The sequence below is a fragment of the Syngnathoides biaculeatus genome, chromosome 11, assembly GCF_019802595.1.
Source record: "Syngnathoides biaculeatus isolate LvHL_M chromosome 11, ASM1980259v1, whole genome shotgun sequence".
NCBI lineage: Eukaryota > Metazoa > Chordata > Actinopteri > Syngnathiformes > Syngnathidae > Syngnathoides > Syngnathoides biaculeatus.
The window spans coordinates 22,599,368-22,617,740 of NC_084650.1; the positions used below are offsets into that span (position 1 = coordinate 22,599,368).

An 18,373-nucleotide genomic window follows, 5' to 3' on the forward strand; every position below is an offset into this window, starting at 1 on the left:
ATATAATATATATTAAATATTATATATTAAAAAAAACTACACCACCTATATTTTTTTATTCACGACTCATCTTTATTCCATGTCACATTATCTTCTTTCATTCATGGTAATGTCAATTGTTGTCCATGACCTATTGGAGTACTAATGATGACTCTACAACTTGGTCAATAAGCCCCAAAGACTTCTTAGGGGAAGCTCCTGTCATGATCCTGCCGCTCCAGCACGAGCTGTGCGGGTGTCCGCGCAGGTGCGCTGATTGGAAGGTGCACACCTGCGCCTCATGCAGCCTGATTATGGTGTGGATTTATATGACCGCGATGACAACTGGCCGGCGCCAGTTCGTATGATCTTCATGTCCCGTTCGTGTGCTCCGGTATCCCTGATTGAACCTGTGTGTACCAACCTTCGTCCGTTCTCCGACCAACCTTGTAAGCCTGACTCCTTCGTTACTTCTGCCTGCTTTGATTGTTCCCCTGTGTACCGACTCCTGCCTGTCCGCTCATCTGCTCTCTTCGCCCCACGTCACAACTACCGCTGCTGCACCGGACTGCCTGCTCGATCCCCTACCTCTGCATATAATAAACGTGTCTCTTCTTGAACTACCTTCCGTCTTCCGAGTTCCTGCATTTGGGTCCTACTCTCGTTTCCGATGGGACGTGACAGCTCCTAAACTCTTACAGAAGACAATCCATGATTAAAAGGATTTCTTTTCTATGTTACTTCTTTTTATTGATATTTTCTAGTCAGGTAGCCATCTGACATTTCTTCAGGCATAAAATTTTAATGAACCTGACAAGCCAATATTTTTATACCATATTTGAAAATATATGAAGACTACCATGTGTGAACATATGCAGCATGTTTGCCTCACGGTTCTTGAGGTTCTGTGTTTGAATCCCAGCTAAACAAATAGGTGCTATCTATCATATCATCATCATCAGCCAAGGGGTAGGGTGGAACGTAGGGTTAGGGTTAGGGTTAGAAAATTCCACTCCTTACAAGAAGGTCGTAGAATCTGTTGGAAATAATCAACCCAAACAATTGACTTATGCATGCAAATATACACAATCTCTTCTGTTCCTTCTCTCAGTTGACGCCTGTTTGCAACCTACACAATCTTCATTTCTTATCAGGTATTCTATCTTTATCAATCTCCAATGTGTTCTTACTTCTTGCCAATGAATGACAGATAACTGTCCATTTGTTTCTCCTGGAACTTCATTGGTCTTTCTTCACATAAAAGAACTCGTGTCATGACTCGATTTTCACTAGACCCAGAAGCAAAAGGAGGCTGAGAGGTTTGTGGTGAAAGGTTTATTGAAGAGGATACAGAGATGGATCCTTGAGGCATACTAGTGGGTTGTCGAGGCGGGGAACGTGCGGCAGGCGGTGGCATGAGCAGACGGATGGCTTGGCGGTGTGGCGTAGAGGTCAGCATGGCGGGGAATACCGAAGAGACACTGAGGACAAGGAAAAACAAAGGTCGGAAATGTTGTAGGCAATTTAGAGCCTTGAGTTGAGCTACCATGCATGTTTTAAGGATGTGTGTGTGTGTGTGTGTGTGTTGGGGGGTTAAAAAAAAAGAGCACCCAGAGAAAACCCACTCCGGCACATGGAGAAGATGCAAAATCCACACGTGAGGTTGTATTTGAAACCGGTTCCTCAGAACTGTGAGGCCGATGTGCTTATCAATCGGCCACTGTGCTGCCCATATTTAGATTTATGAATACAATATATTAAACCTTCAAGCTTGCTCTACTACAGGCAGTAGCCATAGAAGCTTCATCAATTATTCACCTCTCTTTTATGCAGCTTACCAATCATATGCTTCCAAACAAATTGAAGGGCCCTCCTGGATCGACTCATCCAACCCTCAATTTTTTCTATAGAACTTATCCAGGTCAGGGTCACAACAGGGACTGGAGGAAAACCCAGTGGTCTTTGGGTGAAAGAAAATACATGTATTCTTTTTGCATCGCATCTATTCACCTAAAGTCATAATGAGCCCGAATTATTCCAAGATTGTCAAATTTCTCTATGGGGACACGTGATCATCACACTGTTATCGCGTTGCTCAGAAGGCGGTTATGACTCTGACACTACATATAGTTAGCCCAATAGAACCCCAAGTCATTTAGTCACATTTTCAGACAAAAAAGAACAGTTACGTTCATGAACTGAATGACTGATATGCTATGGAAACGCAAACAAAAAGCTAACGTTTTGTCAAGCTCATTGGTATTTTTGATTGATATATTGTTAAGTTAAGTTAAGTTGAGTTAAGTTAAAAATGACGCCAGCAATCATGCTATTAGGAGAACGCCTCATTTCATTTACATTGCACAAGATACAGAGAATATAACACTGAACAGTTTAAAATTTGAAGACAAGAAAAATATTAGAAAAAAAGAAATTTACGCAGAAACCATTCAATTCTCAACTTAAGTAGTTGTGGTAAGCTTCTTCACTGTTTCTTGTTTTGGCTATTAATGCGAACCTTCCCTTCCAAAATCTCAGGGTGTCTTCTCGTGTCCATTATAGAAATATAATTCTCGCTACATGATATGTGTTTAAATGCATTGATGCCCAGTGGAATATGATTATCAGTGCAGTAATTACGGATACACTTGCCTATTCATTGTACAGTCACATTGCTATTGAATTATTGCTACAGTGCAGTGAAACCAAATGCACTGACGAATATTTTAACACTAAATCTATCGTTTTTCTTTAATCCATTCTCAAATTGATACACGCTCACTAACACGAAGATAATCTAACAAACAGTCACGCATTGATTAGGCCCAATGGCAAGAAGAAAAGTTGCCGATTAAGGCAAAAACAAAAAACACTGAAGTAGAAGCTCAAGCTACTTGCTAATTGACTGTATTGACCCAAACCAGACAGACACAAGTCTTAAGTTATGTTCATTCTTAAAGTGTGAGAGTCAATGGACTGTGAATACATTATTCTGCAATTAGTGCTGAGTGAGAAAATTGCACTTTGTTGTAGTAGAGTGCATTGGCCTCATGGATTCTGTGCTGGTATTGAATTCATTAACCACATGACCTGCAAGATGGCGCAAGTGGTAATCAATATAACATCATGTATAGTCACTGTTTGCGGCATGTTTTTTTTTGTGTTAATTATGTAGGTGCCAGACATCACTGTACTTCATTACAAAGCTAAGGAACAAGACTTGTTGTAATCTAATATACAGTAGTACAGTAAATCCAATACAAGCAATACAAGGTTTTGTAAAGATGGACGTTAAACGACTGGAACAAGAGTGCAGGAGAGTACAAACAATTAGTAAAGTACAAGGAGCATAATTGTTACCACAATAAACATGGAAGGAAACAAAAACTTCAACTTGTTTATAAAAAGGTTACTACATAACATTGCAGTTTGACTTGTTTGTGCATTCTAGTCTGTTGTTTCCGTGGTGTCAATGGCTTGTTTTTGCTCGCACAACCTCAGGCTAAGTGTTCTCTAACCTACCCATCAAATTGAATGACAAGCTGTGGCCGAAGCTTCCAGCCTCTCGGCCCCAACGAAAGGACTCTTGCTGCACTTTTTTGCCTTTAGGTCAGAAATAATGTTGAGTGTTGCCTTGAGGATTAAATGTGTGAGTACCAAGACATGAAAAGTATAAAATTAATTATTTTTTTTTTAGTCAAAACATTCACGCAACCTTCGATGTCTTTACAGACAAGAACCCCCAGGTTAGTTCCTTTGGTTTTTATTTCTTTCTTCCCTTTCCAACCCCTCAGCCCCGCAACCCTCGCAGCCAGTGTTAGACCACTGTGAAAGATCACATTGGCCAGCAGGATGCCTATTTCACGTTACTACCTCTGTGAAGCAAGCTTCACCAAGTGTTCGACTGTTGGCCCACTAATATGGAACGTGATCCAACTTGAGAACAGAGTGAAAACTGAACTAGGTGAATTTATTTAGTTTATACTTGTCATTGGCTCCCATTCACTTGAATCATCACTGGTGACAATGACGGCAAGTTTTGCTATTTCCTCCACTCTTACATAAATTATGAATTGAAAAAAATGAAGAGATTTTTATCCCTTGTCACAGGCTAAGACTTTCTCGATTACAACTTGGAAATGCCGTGTTGCCGTGGAGCTGAGTTGAGGGAGGGAACCAACCTTGAAGTGGGCAGGTACTTGAATATTAATTGACAAAATTGCACCACACTTGGCAATAACAAATCCAGCCAATTTGCAAGCCTTTTTGACATTTACTATCTTTGGCATTCAACTGAAAAACAGCTTACATGTCAAATTTAAACCATGTCTTATCATATGTTGAAACAGTAGGAAAAATGATTCTGATGGAAGGGGACCCTTAAGAATAGTGTCTTCCTCAGATTTTTAATTGAATTAAAAATGAAGTAATAACGTTTGTTTACGGGTGGCCTGAGAAAGAAGAACCAAGAAACTGTTGTCCTGCTGTCCACCTTTGTTTTTTTTTTTTTTTTACATCCAATCAGGGACCGAAAAAGAGGGAAACTTGTCTTACATCCCCATGAAAAGGGTATTTTTGTGGAGATGGGCCATTAGAAGGGCAGTGGTTCATAAAGTCAAGTTTATTTGAATAGCCCTTGATCACAAAAGAGTCTCAGAGGGCTTCACAGGCCCACGATTGATGACACCCCATCTAAACCCCCTGGAACGACTTCTGTGCAACTGGGAAGGGTTCAATTTGTCAATAGTCCAGCGTGATCGTTTTCACCCCACTGTGACCCTAAACTGGATAAGCACAATGGATGGATGGATGCACGTTTCAAGTTTCTCTGGAAAATCAGTATTACGAACAGGAATTCCCTCCTCCCCGGGGAACAAAAGCACCCAGTCGACCACTGAATTCTGTCTTATGTGATAATTAGTTTGTGTTAGCCCGAGTGTAACTTAGCACAATTCAAGGAATACTTTTTTCCTTGCTCAGGAAGGTTGGGCAGTTTGACAAGTGGAGGAAACTAACTACTCATGCCTATTTTCCTGGAAGCATTTGACTACTCACATAAACTCACTGAATATATCTTTCCTAACATCCTTCCTTCCATCCATTTTCTCTTCTGATTATACTCCTGCAGGAAAATTGAGTTTCGCGCATTTGATTTCAAACGAAAAGCAGACCGCACCTTGGACTGGTCACCTTTCATTCACAGGGCACATATCCAGACAAGCAACCTTTCACACGTTCGCCAACATTAATTGGGAACTGAATTCAGGCTGCCGGCATCGTAGTCAGCCAAATGAACCACGACACCGCCAGTGAACCGCCTTCATCTTGAACACCGAGAGCCTTCCTTTCGTGATGTTTGCAGCAGAGATAAATTGCTAAAATGTTTAGAACTATCATTCAGAAAAATATTCTGCGGCTCATAGCTGAAAGCTTAAAACATTCGTGAAATATGCTCTGTCCACAAACTAACATGGTGTACATTTTGTTCCTCAGTATTTGATGTGCAACAGCTCCCCAAATCCATTCTAAATTCATGAAAGCAGCATGTTTCAGCCTTGTCAAAACAGATTGGTAATCTAAAAAATTAATGTGCACGCTTTACCTTGACCTGCTTTGAGTTGAGTGAGAGGCGGTACAGTGTGCTTGACGTGGGTGGGCTCAGAAATCCTACCCATTGATCAAACACGGCTTTCTATGCAGACACCATTACTGTATTCTAATGAAAGTCATTTATTATACAACCTATAGCCCAAATATGATGATATAGTGGATTGCAATGTTAACATCGCAGTGACAGACTCAATTACTGTTCTATAACTGAATCATTTCATAAGATGCTTAACCCCACGACTATGTTTTGTTGAATGTGTCCCAATTTGAACAGACCAGTATGTTCTGCTTTATCAATTCTTCTCACCATGGCAACCAGACTCTTCTGCACTGGAGAGTCAGAAAATACAACTGGGAAAAAAAGCCGCGGAAAATTGTTGGACTTCAGATCCACTTAAGCACTGAAAGATTCCACTAATTAACACACTTTTCATGACCCTAATTAATCTGGACAATTTGGACTATGGTTAGAGGGGGGGATATTGAATGCTCGTACTGCTATTGCAATGACGTCAAGACAGACAAGAATTATTCCTTTACACCAATGAGGGCAGTTTGGAATAGCCTCTCTTGGACTCTCACAGATGCATGAAGACTTTTCGCTGTTCTACTGAGCACTACAATCAGGCAACAGAAACAGACAAGTGCATCGAAAATTCTTCGTAAATTGGATGATTGGAAGATCCGATGCCAAAAACACGGGATTGAGTGTCCAAGCTTCAAACGTCGATATGGAGTCGTATAGTCGATTAGTCCAGTTCACCGTCTTAGATACACTAAGTGTTCTTCTTTTTTTTCCATTTTCAGTGACTGACAACACCGCTCTGGTTCAATGTGCACAACGTTATCACAAAGTCGACATCCTTTTTTTTTTGTTCAAGAAAATGGGCTATGTTGGTTTCTGTGTCCAGATGTAAGCGTAATCTGACAAATCTGCACACCTCGGGCTAAATTGCCAGAGGGGTAGCTAGCCTTGGGGGGCTGGGAGGCTGGGGGATGTTGGTGAGTACATGTGATTACTCCTCTCTGCTTTATGTCACATTTCAAGCTGGAAGCACTTTCAAGCCACAGCTGTTGTTTTGTTACAACCTGTTTACATTTTATGGAAAATGTGCTGCTTATCAAAACATGTCTAATCCAGTGATCCACCAATGATTTGTTGCAGTCAAATTTATGAGTGGTTTTGATTAACACTCAAAGGATTGGAACGATAATGACATTTTTCATGAGGAGGAATTATGGCAATCATGTTTTTACATTTGGTGTTATTTTGTGCAAGTATTGCAGCAATGGGAGAATTGTGGATTTTACTGCTTACTAGAAACCTGCAGAGGGAGTGAGAAGTTTTTCTACCCTGACCGGGCTGCCGTCAAAACCATCACTGTCCATTTTATGTATAAGGAATTTGTATCCGCTTGGATTTCCTTGTGTTTTACTCTATTTGTTGCTTGGTTGTTGCAAATAATTTTTCAATTGCCTTACTACTATTAAAAAAGGGGAAATCAACTGATCTGATCAATCAATCAAACAATCAATTGGGGCTGTGTGTGAGATGGAGCATATCAGCTGATATTTGACAAGAGGCAGGGTTCGAACCCAAGAGTTCTGGACCATTACTCCATTTAGGTGCAGTTAGGCACCAATATGGGAAAAAAAAAGAATGAATGTGATGGGATTTTCATGCCAATTCTGAATAATTTTAGACAAAACACACACTCAATTTCCATAATATGAAGTAACAGCCTGACGAAGCACAGATCTGTCCAATTTAAGTAGAAGGTAAAATTGATTCATACCCATGTTCATTTGTATGATGAAGTCATTTGATGAATGTAGAATCACAAATGTAAATCTAACTTTTTTTATAACCTTTTAATGTAATGGTATAAAACTCTTTAAGCGGTATTTGGAATGCAGATGGAAAGCAAATCTAATCTGCTTTAAACATGCAAAGCCCCTCAAAAATAAAGTACAATGACAAAAGACGCTGCACATCGATAGTTTACAATGAACGCATCATAATCATTAAGTATTCATCGTAAAATTACACCTCTTCTTTTGTGATCACTGTATTCAACACAGTATTTCATGTCGTTAATATGTGAAAAATATACTGTGCATGTACTGGATGTAAGTGATACAAGAGAAGCTGAAATTCGCTTTTTGACTCTAGTTTGCAAACAGCATTTTCTCCCATTGGAATTTAAAAACATGCATTAAACATATCAAGTTGATTAGTATTCTTTCTACGAACAATCTTTAAATGCTGCGAGTGCCTTGCAACAAATACAGGGTATCCCCGGCCTCTTTGTCTAAATGAGCTGTGAAAGACTCCTGCACAACTGCAACCCTAATGAGTATATAAGCGGTATTAAAAAAAAAAAATCTTTAAATGCACTAAGTAATGTGCCCAATGGACGCTAATTTATTTCCACATCAGGCTCGGTAGTTAAATGACATCACTCACACACACACACACACACACACACACACACACACACACACACACACAGCAGATGCTCAATGTGTTCCTGGACTGTCTTGGCGTTACATTATTGATAAATAAGAGTCCAACAACGTAGGTATAACCCTCATCCCGATTAACAATTCATACCGTTAACAATTATCTCCGTCAGCCATAAATAGTGAGGGTATGTGTGTTTCCTCTGGGCACATGATCGTCTGCCTGCGCCCACATGCTGCGTTCACATATTGTCTTGGCTTGGAAGGTGGCCTGTCATGCATGTTTGATCATAGGCTAAAAGAGGCACGCAGAAATCCCAGTTTTGGCAGACGATACACACATATTTTCTCGAGCAGGCTATTACATTTTGCCTCCTGGAAATGCTGATCGTGTGCCACGACACCCCCCCCCCTACACCTCCCGCACACACACACTCTTCCATGGAATATTTCCTTAATGATCCAACATACATACTTTCTGAGAGGGGGCATGAATAGAGCTGTGACTCCAAAGAATTATCCAAGGATTCTGAGATGCTTACCCCCTTGCTCTCCAGCACCACGCTGGAGAAGCAGGTTGTCCTGGTAACAAGTGTACTATAGTACACATCCGCACTTGGAAAAAAAAACAAAAACATCACAATGATCACAGTCAGGAGCAGACAGATCTCTATGATATTATTGATAGCATCAATAACAATAAACAGGTTATGCCAACTGACAAACAATTTAAGACCACTGTCATTTAAAATCACAAAATTGCAGAAGAAACAACATACCGAGGACAAAATTTCACAAGTACGCATGCCAGGAAGTTTATGTACTCATCACAAGCTGAGCTTTGAGATTTTCTAAAATGCTTATCCTCATTTACATCGTGAGTGAGCATGCCGTACTAACCACTTGCCCACTGTTCTGCCAAGTCGAGGGATTGTTCCGTGTCACATGCTTATTGTGACAAAATAGTTGTTCTTTCAGTAAATTGCAATATCTAGCATGTTAATCAATACATCACATGCATATATTTCTGTTGAACCTGCAAATGTCGAGTAATTCTACAGGACACATTTGAAATGAGCAAACTGCAGTTTAGTTGCGATGTCAAACACTAAAGACTCGCCGTTCCTTATTTTGTTGCAAATACCGAATTAAATATTAAATAGCCCTCCACCAATATTTTTTGTAACTTATGAAAGGAATGACAATCCTGGGATTTAAAAATGCACTGAAAGTCAGTGCAGTGCAGGAGGAGGACTAAAATAGCACATTGGAGCATTTCTGAGAAGCTATGCTGCATTCCGAATCTGTTGTTTGTGCTCAGTCGCTGAACCATTCAGACATGTAAATAGTTGCTGTGTTTTTGGCAGAGGCAAATGGAGGAATGGATCATTTCAGGTTTTGTGTTTCTAGGGAGCCGCCTCCTAAATTTAGAAACTTCTCCGCGTTGTAGAATCGAGATGATAGATGCCTTTTAATGTGCTGATTCACATTCGAGTGTGCATGGAAAATAACATTTTGTAGGCCAGCTGTAGGAACTTTAGTGTTATTGAGCACTACAGTCCAGTATAAAAAGGGCAATGGGCTCAATCTAGTTATGACATTAGCGGGCCGTTTGAAATGCCAAGTTCACAAAAGCGCGGTGCGTAACGACTACAGTACAGCGGAATAAAACTTGCCAAGAACGCACCACCAAGCAGACAGTTTCATAAGAGAAGCCTTTTTCGACTTCGCAATGAGCCACAGTTTTGCATGGGTTAGCTCTAACAGCATATTTCTCTCTGCCAATGTGCCGCTGCTCAGCAGAGCGAGATGAACGGCAGAGTGTAATGTAATGTGGCCTGACGGACAGCAGTAATGGACAATAAATCCTGGGTTCAGGTTTTGTTTGATCATAAATCACACTCAGACTGTGGGCCAAAGTCAAATTTATCAGGCTGCAGCGCAACAGTAGCCACCCAGCAAGAGAAGTGCGTATAAATTCCATTTTGCTGCATGGTTTGTCTTCTAAACTGTTTCAGCTCACAAGCAGAATATTGAACAAACAAGCACACACTATTTGTCTATGATAATGTTAAAATACATACAGTATATAGTGCAGGATTGGGGCTTAAATAGCAAACAACCTTTGGGATGTTCACACAATCTGTATATGTTATGTACGGGGGGAGAAATGAGCCTTAATAATATTTCAATCTTCAGTCGGAAGCATGCAGCAAGCAGGCCGCCTCGAATTCATCATGTATCATCTGGGGTGTGACACCAACTCAAGCTGCGAAAAGCAGTCGGAAGCAGCGCTAATATGTTTTTGTTTCATTTACTGCAAGGTCATCATAAAGACAAAAATAATCCTCTGTGACAAATTTGTTTTCAAAATATTTCACTTTGTTTCTCTGTCATGGGTGAGATATACTGCCCGATAGTGCTGACTTCGGGAGAACGCTTTGATCAAAGTCTGATGTATTACTCTGTCCTACGTCGCTACCTCCTGTTTTGGGGAAGATGGGCGAAGTGGCCCTTTGGCAGCGCGACGAAAATCTTTCTTTATTCTGACGGGCATTTAAAACCCTGTCATTACATCCCAAGTAAGGTTTGTTGGGTTTTTGCTTTAGGTGCAACTTCCTGTCTCATTTAAAAAAAAAAAAAAAAAAAAAAGAATGTGATGGGAATGTATTCTGACGAAACTTTAGTAAGAATCCACACATTTTGTGACAATTTCAAAACACATTGAAAATTTAAATCGTCAAACGTATGATTACAAATTTTATGAAACTCAAGTTTGATTCCTTTTTACGCTCTCCACTGATGAATGCTCGATAAATCAGTTTTCATGTTTTATTTCAGAATATTTAACCCAATCAATGTGTTGCTAGTGTGGATCTCCAGCTTGAGTTTAAGAGGTTTAACACAAATTTGGCATTTATCAACTATTTTCTTTAAAGTACTCCCCCACCCCCATCCCACCTACCCAATTTTGGAACTCAAAGTAACAGGTCAAACTGACAAAAGCCGAATTTTTAGATTTTATAACTGGAAGTTATAATTTATGCCTAGGTGGGTTTTCTCATGTTTTTTCCCCCTTACATTCCAAAAACCTACAAAACCTGAAGGCCTGTAACTCTAAATTCTTCATCGGTGTGAATATAAATGTGAATGATTGTGTGTTTATAGATCTTCTGCGATTGGCTGGCGACCAATCATGGCATACGCTGCCTCGGGCCCAAAGTCACCTGAGAGATGAGTTGACCAGAGAATGGATGGCAAATCTAACTGACTTGGAACCGTAATTTCCGCCCTATAAAACGCAACTTTTTTCACACCTGTCTGCGCTGTGCTAAAAACCCTAACCCTGTCCTAACCGTAACCTGCTAGCGTTAGCGCCACGCAAGTTTTAGCATAGCAATAGCATTAGCGCCACGCGTTGCTGCTGTGTTACCGCCGCGTCTCAGTGATTTAGGTATGTTTTTATTTTTTTAGTTAGTGCTGTGCAACCGTGTTCCTACTGTGCAGCTACCGTGGCTGTTTTTCTCACCGGTATTTTGTTTTTGTTTTCTTACCAGCCCTGTTCGTGCTAATGTGTTGTTGCTATGTTAAGCTAAGCTAAGGTATGAAAACTTTCTGTTTACCGTCTTTCTTTGTAAATATCCGTGTTTCAATGTGCGTTTCAATGTAGGTAGGCATTTGCTTTGACACAGGTGTGGCTAATGTATGTACCAAATGGTATTTCCTTTACAAATGTACTGGGTGAGGTTTATAACCAGGTGCACTCTGTAGGCCGCAAAATTACAGTAATACTGTAATCCATATTTTTGCCTAGCACATTTTGCTGAATGTGACGACAGTATTGCTTAAAAACCTCAACATACTAATAAATTCTTCAAATAAATACTATTTGTGCTTAGAGAGAACTCATCAAGTGATCGAAACAATAAGTTTCACACTTGTCAAATGTCAAATCTGCTACTGGTGATGCAATATGCACTAGTGACTGATTTTTAAGCCTCAGTGTTGTTGTTTTCTAATATGGTTGATGGAGAAAGAAAAAACAGGAGCAAGTATTTGCCAATGAAAGGCAATTGTGCCAATGCAAATCCACAGGCCATTAATTAGTGCTCTCTGATACTCCAAGCTGCAATTTGCTTGTCATGGCCCAGGTTCAAAATGAGATGAGAGTTCCACTATAGATGCTTCAAGCATTGTTGATAATTTCATAAAGAAGGCGACTGCAGTCAAAATGCAAGATGAAGCCAGTGAACATCATTTTATCCACCTTTTGACTTATAATGGCTACCTCAACCAGGATATTTGTGTTTATACATTCGCTTTCCCTCATCTCCATAATAGGGTACAAGAGTTTTTCTTTCTCAGGGCATTGTTGAAGAAAGCAATTAAGTGATCCCATTATTATGATTATTGTTACTGGATGTATTTTTCCAGCTTTCTCTCACATTTTCTCTCATACTCACATGTACGCAATTGTTGATACCCTTCTGTAAAAACAAAACCCCAAAAAATATTAAGCACGTCAAAAAAAGAAATCTGTTTTCACTCTTGCACCGTTGCAAAAATATATCGTACACTTTGTAACTACCTACATTAATGTAAATGCAGCATGGAAAATGCATATCTGTGTCACACTCTCGAGCGTGTAGGAAAAAAAGAGATTGACTCATAATCCATTGTGAGGTTTGCTTAGGTAAGCTTAACTCCGCTACAGCAAGGCAACAAGCAGAAGCAAGACTGCAACACTTGTGCAGCAGGAAAACATTGACATCCTATTGAGTGACGCCGGCCTCACGATGAAGACATACTGCAAAGGCAAGCCCTTTTCAGGAGCACATTGCATGGAGGTAAATGTTTTTCAATCTGCCCTAACGCGAGACAAAATAGTACTTTGTTATCGGCCACGTCATGAGAAAAGAATCGCTGTACTTGCTACTAAGACAACATTCGCTTTCAATACTTTTGTGATGCATAGGTACTTGAAAACATCTTTAGTAGATTTGAAAGGCACAGTCAAAAGTTGTTCGGTCTGAGAAGACCTCCAGGTGAAGGTTTGGGTTCATGGTTCAGTGTCTGATCTGAAATACATAGTGGACATAAATCTTAACATTTTAAGACAAAAGATGTAGAGAGGGGGAAAAAAGTGTCTGAAACATGCATTTGTCAGATTTATGAAAACTTACAGTGACGAGATTTATACTGACAGGCTATTAGACCATGTGTCATAAACAAGAAGAGAGTAATCAATTTCAGATAGCATTTTGACAGGAACAAGGAATTTCATTTCATTTCTTTTTGTTTTTTTATTATCTCTGTAATTACCAATGCTGTTAATTTAGGGCAGCTGTGGTATAAACCATACACTGGGTGGTGGTCTAATAAAATTAAGAACTGCACACATCTATTATTTAGAATTTAGCAGTTGACAGTGAACATAGAGTGTCTTTCGCTGAGTGAGCTGTTAACCATTCAACCTCATGGGTGCACTACGATGGCACGCTTGTTTACTGACGGGTGCATAATTGCTGACTGTATGACCTTTCAGCTTCGAGCCCTCCTTACGAGTGACTTGGACTCGCCACCACAACATCTTTTAAGGCTTGGTCGAGAAATTTCTGGCTCAGAGGGTAGAAGAAGGCAACAAAAAGTGTGCAGGGACCAAAGGCTAGTCAGGCAGCAGCATGGCATGACCACCAGAGAAAGTCAGGTTCTGGCAGTAATTTGTTCCAGCAGACATGCATGTGGTACTTATCTGGGGAAGAGCAGCTTAAGATGAGAGCAGATAAGAGGCAACCAGTTTGGTTTTCCTATACCTGTTCTTTTTTTTTTTTTTGGGCGGGGGGGGGGGGGGTGTACACAATGCCTCTCTTCTTTCTCCACCCTATTCAGCAGCTCTCTGGTGGAATGAATTGAGTGTATTTCTCCTCCTCTAGCAATCATCCTCTATGAGATGGCAGAATTTTTCACACAGCTCTTGGCCTGACATCAGTGAAGCACCTTGGGCAGAGAACAAAATATAGAACTGGGACACGCAGACAGACACAACCTCCCCCAGCAATCTCCTCCCAAGCAATTTTGATAGCAGGGGGTGGCAGTGTAGGTTATTTTTTCAGTAATACACTACGAGGCTCTAAGCGTGTTCCCTTTGCAGGAGGGAGCCTTCGCCTCGTTCCGCTTGACAATCACACAAAAAGACATCCAATCTCTGGTTTGGATGATTACGCCGCCGTTGACCATGACCTTAGCATTGGTGCGTAATTAGTGTGAGGGAATTCATGCACCATTTTATGGCAGTCTCGGTCCAAGATTTTATTCACTGTCAACAAGGATGAAGAAACAAAGAGGATGAGCAGCTGGTTGTTGTGAGAAATGTTCCAGGAAAGAGGTTTAGTGATGATGACGCGTATTAAAAATGATCAACTAGATGCGTGCAGTTGACCAGCTTATGGAATTTTTATGTTCTTTGTTTCTGGGAGATGCAGGAGGACAGCAACACACCCGCGAGCCACAAAATGAAGTGTAAAGCAACGTACACAGAACAAGCATTTACAAATGAGTGTATTATTTTGGCAGTGATATATACCTTTACTGCTATACTGCTGACAGCAGTGCTGAATATTTTTGCTTAACTATTCAATTACAGTAAAGAGGTCAAAATATTGTCAAAAACTTTTGTGATGTGATGTAGTGTAGTTTGACACCCTTAGCCTATTATTAAACTAACACTTCTCTGACAGTGTGAATCATAAGTGAACATTATTAAATGTTTTTTTTAGGGAAGTACTTTGTGTATTTAATACAGCTCTTGTACTGCATATTAAGATGTGCAAGTGTGGTCATAATGTTGTGGCTGGTCTCCCATAATGGATGACTCATTTTTTCATTTTTTTTGGGGGCTTTAGGAAAAACAAAGACATACGGTAACTTACAATATAATTACCTCACTTTACAGCTGATATGTGGGTTTTCTGGCAATTAAGGTTCAGTTTCTCGGTTTCCTCACAGTGCCGCGCGCGTTCATTTTTATGTCGGAAACTACATACTTGTTAAAAATGTATTCCATGATAAAAATTGGTTTGACAAATAAAGACCACTAGCTAATAAACACCCTGAGAAAGGATGCGGTGGCTCTCTACAGATGGTAGAAGCAATACATAATCATAAGAGTAAAATGAATAAAAGATTAACTTTGGCAAAAAACAGAGTGAACGAGTCCAAAGGCATCTTTTAAGAGGTCAAAAACACCAGCCACCTTCCCTTGTTAATGAACTCTTTCAAGAGAACTAAAAGGATGGCGTCGGTAAGTAGTGTCAGTCTTTTTAATATTAAGAGCATATTTTTGTTGTTAAAGAGGAACCTCTATCAGGAATGTGCAGGCAATTACACCGAATCCTCTCATGCATGAAATCCCAGCTGGTTGTTATTGATAAATTCCCAAACACATCCTAAGACTTTTCAAATTACCTCATCCCCCTTATTAAAACTCATGAATTTCATTTTAAACTTTTTTTTTAATGAATTTTGGGCATGTTTGTGTGATACAAGGAAGAAACTAGGCTTAGGTGAGAGTGAATGAGAAAAAGAAAAGGAGGGGAGATAAAGAAATGGGAAAAAATGTTGTATTGGAGGAGTGGACAAGCAGGCTGCATCCATCTAACTCCTCTTGGAGTCCCGGTCAGCAGGGCTTCGGTATTAGTCGGCAAGCCATAAGCCAAACATATTTGGAGGCTGCTCTGTTTTCAAGCAGGATAACTCTGCATTGACGCAAGCCATTTCTCTTTGCATGGCTCAGTGCCATTCCCTTTAACAACCCATTTGAAGGTCAAATGAATTGCTATCCTCCAAGGGTATTAAAAAAAAAAAAAAAAAATCTCAAGTTCCCTCCTTAAGTACTCCCTTGCCTCTGTGTCATTTCTCAAGGATAGATCTGCTTATTTGAAACGACATCTTAATTGTGTAGAGTGCAGATGAATGAATTGCATCAATGGAAATGAATAAGTTAGCCGTGTAGCTGAGCTATTTATTTCCTCAGGTGCAGTGGCTTGAAAGTGAATTCGAACCTTTCAAAATGCTATATGAGGCGGGTCTTTAATGCAGTTCACAGGCACTCGCTTGACCCACAATCCCCCAAAAGTAACGTCATATATTTATTATGAAAGCGCTACACTTGTTTGTTTTACAAATTTCACTGAGGCTTTTTGTGGGATAAAATGTGTTCCAGTGCTGTCGTATAATCACACTGGAAACCTCTCCTCGCAAGAGCTCCCTGCTGCGGTAGCTTGCAAAAACTCAAACGACAACTCATAAAGGGACATTACTGAGATCACCACATTTGTTGGCACTGCCTTGAACCCATCTTTAAACCAATTTGGAAGCTATGTGGAGCAGATGAGAAAATCCTAGCGATGGATGTATTTAAATGTAAATGTAGCTGTGGGGTTCTCTGGATAAAGAACCTGATATCCAACAATGACAACCCTTTATTACGATGCAATTAATCATCTCATTGGGCTGCAGATTAACAAGAGCAGAAAATTAAATGCATCTCTGCGCAATGTGCAGAGATTGATTTGGTAAGCCTTTGAAAAATAATGAAGGGTGCAATCTGATTTGAACTGCACGATGTTCTGCCCTAAAATATTTACAGGGGGTAAATATTTATCAGTAAAGTGTTAAGGGACATAGAATAGCTGCCATCACCAGAACACATTTCAGGCTGATGGATGGGAACGTTTTGCCTCCCATGAGAGCATAATAATGGCGCATGCTTTTATGCCAGTGAGCTCTTCTGGATGCCTGGGAATGCTACATAAAACAGCAGTCCGCTTTCAACACACGCCCCAAAGAAGTACTCCCCAACCACGACTGACTGGTTCGTGTCATTTCAAGGTCGAGGGATGTTTATTCGGCAAAACCGGAAGTACACTGAAACATGCATCCAATAGATTAACTTCATTTGTGTCGTATCCTTCATAGTAAGCTGAGTTGAAATGTTATTTGGGTTTGCTCAGTAAATGTGAAAAAATAATGTATTCAATATTTCTGGTGGAACTTCTGCCTTCATATTTGTTGTCACAAATCCGTGCTACAGGTCTGTCCTCACATCATCTGTTATTTTATGCATTATTAAACAATTTAAAGTGTTGAACATGGGTAGTGAAGCAATCTGTTAACGTCGTTGATTGCTCAACTGTCCAAGAAGCACTGTAAGATTTGGATTCGATGGGAGCTGTGTGGCATTTTTACCAATCTGATGCTAATGTAAATGTCACATAGCAGAATGGTAAGGGCACCAGAAAGAACATCTCTACATAGATCCCATTTACTTACTTTAACAATAAGTAACTACTAAGAAAACATGTGCACGCTTGTTCCAGCCTGACATGCACCTTTTAATTAAAGCAATAATTACTGCTGCCTCTGGATTGTATTTCAGGCATCTTCAAAGGGTAAGTCGTTTAACACTTAACACCTGACATCTTCATTTTGTCTATCGAATGAAGCATTGACATAAAAAAATAATGGTTCAAGAAGACATGCAGCATGGTGGCGAGCTTGCAGTCATTCCTAGACTGTAAAAGTGTTAAACAGAAGATTACATATGCACTGACTGTCTTGATCCATCTGTCTCCATTCTGACAAGGCACAGGTGGGAAGAGTGAGTGCAGAGACAAAGCCACAAGAACTCTCTCTAAGTGTCTGCTACCCCAAACATTATGCCACTTGGTCTTTTAGTCTCGTTCCGCCCAAGATTCTCCGTATGAAAAAGTGACAGCGCAAAGTGGCGCTGATTCTCGAGGGAGATCCATCTGCTGTGTAGGACAACTTGCTCTCACCAAATGAACATGATGGATAGCTTCCCAAATCCTTAATTTACTGGCTGAGTTCACTAAGAACATATTCGAAGTGACAAAACAGAGTGTTCATACCAAAGAAACAGGACTAATACACGTACGGTTGCATAGCGAGAAGGAGTAATGGATTTCTTGCAAAAGCTTCACACCTGTGGCTCAAATTGCAGACTGGGATTTTGCAGCTAGTGATGCTGATTGCAATGACAACATATTTATTGATAATCCGCCTGCAGGCTACCAAAACCACTGAAGGCCAACGGCAATGCTGCAAACGCAGATTTTGGCACACGACCATATCTCAAACTCTCTCCGCTGCTTTGAGGCAATATGTTTTTATTAGAGAGCTGCTCTGATTCACGCTTGACCTCCGCACCACACTGGCTTAAAAGGAAAGTAAATATTGTAGATACTATAAAAGTGGAATTAAATGATTTTAACAGTCAGGTCTCCCAAAGTGCACATAATTT

General features: G+C 40.2%; 1 long non-coding RNA gene across 1 annotated transcript; it reads left to right on the forward strand.

Moving 5' to 3' along the window:
- Window positions 1–348: 348 nt before the first annotated feature.
- LOC133509176 (uncharacterized) lies at window positions 349–6,522 on the forward strand. The gene is made up of 5 exons (XR_009797250.1): window positions 349–428; window positions 3,481–3,588; window positions 3,677–3,725; window positions 4,090–4,174; window positions 6,397–6,522. It is a non-coding gene; the product is annotated as an uncharacterized LOC133509176 (long non-coding RNA).
- The last annotated feature ends 11,851 nt before the right edge of the window (window positions 6,523–18,373 follow it).